This window comes from Cheilinus undulatus, linkage group 10 (genome assembly GCF_018320785.1).
Source record: "Cheilinus undulatus linkage group 10, ASM1832078v1, whole genome shotgun sequence".
Taxonomy (NCBI): domain Eukaryota; kingdom Metazoa; phylum Chordata; class Actinopteri; order Labriformes; family Labridae; genus Cheilinus; species Cheilinus undulatus.
The window spans coordinates 25,989,099-25,993,996 of NC_054874.1; the positions used below are offsets into that span (position 1 = coordinate 25,989,099).

At 38.5% G+C, this 4,898-nt stretch overlaps 2 non-coding genes across 2 annotated transcripts; both read left to right on the top strand.

Annotated features, from left to right (window-relative positions):
- Positions 1–247: 247 nt before the first annotated feature.
- On the top strand, positions 248–320 carry trnak-cuu. The gene has a single exon. It is a non-coding gene; the product is annotated as a tRNA-Lys (tRNA).
- A 418-nt stretch (positions 321–738) lies between these two features.
- On the top strand, positions 739–811 carry trnak-cuu. Its single transcript has one exon. It is a non-coding gene; the product is annotated as a tRNA-Lys (tRNA).
- Positions 812–4,898: the final 4,087 nt, after the last annotated feature.

Here is a 4,898-nt window from a genome sequence, read left to right on the forward strand (position 1 = left end):
AAGCACTGTTTTGGAAATCGGATGGTTCAATGCTTCAACCCAGGCCTGGTGCTGTGCAACAAACTCTGCACCCATCGTGACGCAAAAGGTGACGAAAAACAAACCCACACATTGTGATCCATCAGTCCTGCCCAAGCACTATGAACCAGCAGTCCTGTTGCCGTTGAGGATCCGAGACCATAATTAACTCAAAGATGAGCCATCAGCCAAGTGCTATCAGATTGGATGTTTCAGTGGTTCATTCCAGGCCCGGTTAGCTCAGTCGGTAGAGCATGAGACTCTTAATCTCAGGGTCGTGGGTTCGAGCCCCACATTGGGCGTTGCATTTATGCTTTGGCATTCACAATGACTGGAGGCCTCCACATGAAGCATGTACATACTAGTATGTGCTGTGCAACATGCCCTGCACCCATCGTGACTCAAAAGGTGATGAAGAACAAACCCACACATTGTGATCCATTATTCCTGTCCAAGCATTGTGAACCTGCAGTCTTGATGCCATTGAGCATCCAAGACCATATTTAACTAAAAAATGATCCATCAGCCAAGTCCTGGGTTAATCAAATGGTTTCATCAAGAAACCATACCCCACTTTGCTCAGTTACTTGAACACATTTGTCCAACTCCCACAACACTCCAGCAATCTCCCAAGATACTGTATTTGCAGAGGACCCCGCACAGCTTTGGGTTGTCTAAACACTGTTTATCGAAATCGGATGTTTCAGTGGTTCATTCCAGGCCCGGTTAGCTCAGTCGGTAGAGCATGAGACTCTTAATCTCAGGGTCGTGGGTTCGAGCCCCACATTGGGCGTTGCATTTATGCTTTGGCATTCACAATGACTGGAGGCCTCCACATGAAGCATGTACATACTAGTATGTGCTGTGCAACAAATCCTACACCCATTGTGATGCAAAAGGTGATGAAGAACAAACCTACACATTGTGATCCATCAGTCCTGCCCAAGCATTGTGAATCTGCAGTCTTGTTGCCATTGAGCATCCAAGACCATATTTAACTCAAAGATCTACCAGCCAAGTGTTGGGAAGATATGATCCAGCAGCCAAGTGCAATTTTAAGTTGAACCTAACTGGGTAGGAGTAGATAATTTCATATTCTTCCAACTGGACATAAAACTGCCCAATCTGGTAACACTGGCTTCAGCAAAGCCAAATACAAATCCACTAAATTAAACAGACCTAGCTGAAAACAGGAAATACAGGCTAAAATTCACATTGACTCATCAAATTTCGCCAACAGAGGACTTGAACATTTTTGCTTTGTCTCATGAGTCCACAGTATCCTTGTTGAGGATCAATAAAGTTTAATGTTTTGCATATGACAGACCAACAACTACCATGCCACATTCAAAGTCACTCAAAATACCTTTTCCCCCTTCTGTTGCTCAGTTTGAACTTCAGCAGATCATCTTGACCATACGTTTTAACATTTTTTCTCATTACTTACTTACATACACCCATCCATTAGAAAAGCTCAGCAGGCAAACACCAATTACTTAGTCCACGAGTCAATCTTTAAGACGGCCAATCAGGTGGCTGCATCACAGCTTCTGCATCACTTAGACAGAACAAGGTCAATCTCCTAACTCAGTCAGGCAAGTCATTCATTAAAAAAAACATTTCCCCATTCATGAAACATTTTGACAGTTTTTGCATGTGCAGTAACAAATCAGATTGATAATTACACTTAAAGTATTTCTACAATTAAAAATATAAAGACCACATTCTTATAATAAGTGACTCAGTCATTTGCATGCATTCAGTCAAACAATAATTCAGTAATCTGACCAAGTATTTGACCAGTCAACCATTTCAAACAGCCATACGGTGAGCTTTGCAGTTGTCCAGCCATTATAGCCAGCCAATCATCATAACAGCTGGCAGCTCACAACTTTAAGACTGGGAAAATAGTATTCTAAAACTACTTTAAAGTCTATTTCATCCTTTAAAAATATATATTTGAAATGTGTCAGTCAATTTAATAACTGACTGACAGATGAAGTTTTATGTCAGTATTGTGACATTAATTGTTTTGCCTCACAAAAGCTGAGGTATAAGTTTAGGGGAAATAGCAAGCAAAATCTTTGTGGTATATTGCATCATATACACAATTTTTTAAAGATACTAGTTTACCCCTGCTTCCACATTAGCTTAAATTTGTTAACCAGTTGTAAAGTTAACTTTTTCACAACTGTATTTCTCCATGTTAAGATGAAATTTAACTTAATACTGATGGGGTTTTTTTTGTATTTTGCATGCTGATGCAAAGCCAGTGTTGCATTTACAACGATTTCTTTCTATGCCTCTACGTTTAAATTTACAGTACATAAGAGGTACTTCAATATGAAGCTGTCCTGGAGGTCTTTAGAAAACAGTGATTGTATCCTGAAGCTTTGAGCAAAATATTATAGATTGAAACGCTGTGGGTTAAAGAGCAATGATTGTTTTTTTTCTTTCTGCAGCCCCTGACAAACTGATACCAGTGTTACTTCTAGGGGAAGCAAACTTAAGCTTAAAGCACTAAAATGCAGTGTTTCTCAGTCAGGAACAAAAAAGTAAACATTTCATATTGCCAGTAAAGACTCATTGAAAGACAGAATACAGCAGTGATTTACTACCTAGCAATCTGACTGAAAAAAGGCATTACATGAATTATGTTAAAGAAAATGAGAGTGGACTACAAAGTTTTGGCAGCCACTAAAATATGGCAATGCCAGCAAACTGACGAAGAGTACCAGTGCTTGAAACGTCATTACATTGGTGCAGTAGATAACTTGGATTTTTGGAGCCCTGCAGTGTGCAAGACATTTTTCCTTGTCTCCAATGTCCATAAACTAGCCATCAGATTCATCTACAGCAGAACATCACCAGGACCTTTTTAAACTAACAGATAAGAGTGCTGATCTTTCTTAATCAATCTCATTCCTCAGAACCATACAAAAGACCTCGGGTCTCATTTATAAAACTGCGTAGAATCTTGACTAAAAGTTTAGGGGTGCCAAAACCTACAAAGTGGCATGTACCAAAACAAAATCCAACTTATAAAACTGTGCCCACACGTCTTGACACACTGTTCTCTTTATAAATCCAGATCCACCTGAAAAAGTGTGCATGTAGACCTGCAACCTGAAAATGCATATAAATGCCTCAGAAGTAATTCAGAGAATTGTTGCTTTGTTTGCTTTCAACAACAAGCTTTATCATCACAATTTAAAATCCAGCAGGAGCTTTAGAAAATCAAGACAGAGGAATTTATTTTTTGTGCGGAGCCACAAGAGAGATGGCAGTTATCCTGAGTCAAAGGTCCAACATGCCACCGATGTAGAATAAAGCAGCATGTGTGACTGCATGTGGTGCATTTTTGCAGCTATGCATGAACTGGTTAAAAAAAAAAAAAAAAAAAGACTGACTTATAAAGATGTGATGCAAGACAGTAATTCAAACGTATGTCTGTGCAAAAATGGGGTTTCTAATCTTATAGGTCCATAAGACTAAAATGGAAGTGGTTCACTTAGCTGGAAGTTGATTTGTAAAACTGTAAGGCACTTTTATTCACATTACAGAGTATGCTGATTCTTGAATTTGCTGTTACCTCATGTTGGTGTCTGAAGTCTGAACAGTCACAAGCCTGACTTTATTCATGTTATGAGCACTTTATGGATCAGACTTTGACCTTAAATAAGAGCTTATAGTGTGATGCCTAAAGCACTAACATATTGCAATTAGGCACTCAGTATGCCATTCTCATTCTATCAATCACAGTTTAACCAATCTATCATGAATTTGAAGTTATTAAGATGTTTCCTCACATTGAGCTTAAAGCAGCAGCCTCTCTGACAGATTATGCTTCACACATGATGGATGACTGAGACCTTGAAAGTGGTAAGCCAATCTAACCTCTGAGTACAGTTTATGAGATTATTATGGGAAGTAAAATGAAGGATGACTGAAGTTCCAAAATCACCTCAATTTGTTGCTTTTCCTATACAGTTGAACTGCAAAGGTGACAACAGAACAGTGACTGACAGTGATGTGTCGTTCGTGAACAAGCCAGTTCAAAGAGCCAGCTCTTTCTCAGGAACAATAAAATCCGGATCCTGCCAGAGAGCTGATTATATTATTATTGCTGTTTCTATTATTACTATCATGTATGTTTGTGTTTTATGTGATTGATTAGTAGGAATGGTCTCCACTCCTCTCTACCACAGGCACACCTTGGACTCAGGCTTGATAGTGTAACAAATGTTTTATATCAGGTGTTTCAGACAGCCCAGTCAGTGAACAGATTCCATCTGACTTGCAAGGGGTTTTGAGGAGAGAGTATATTTTGAAATATAAATACATGATATTTTCATTATTCAAAAAACACTGAGTACAGTTTAAGTAACTGTGTGACTGACATTACACGTTTGTATAAAGACAAGTACCTCACCTGCTTGTCTGTGGTTTGTAGTTATGGGGCTTTCAGCTCTTTTATAGTGATCTGGATCATTTGGCTCAGTTCAGCAACAAGAGACGGCTCTTTCAGCTCCCAAGCAGCTTTTCATTTGATACCATTTTGGCTTCATTTGACTTGCCAACCCTAGCAATCTCGTGACATAAGATTGATATTTGTTCTGATATTTTATGCCAATTCAATAGTGTAAAAAATCTGAATTGAACTCATTTCCATTCATCCTTTCCTTTATGGGTGTCTACTCACGAATGTTCAAAACCAATCCTTTTGCCGTAATCTCTCTTGGTCCAATCATCCTGCTGCTGTAAAATCCAAATCTGACAATACCCCATATAAAACAATGTTAAAACAAAAATAAATTAAAATGAATCAAAATTATATTTCACATAAACAAGAATTGACTTTACTAAAATATCAAACAGTA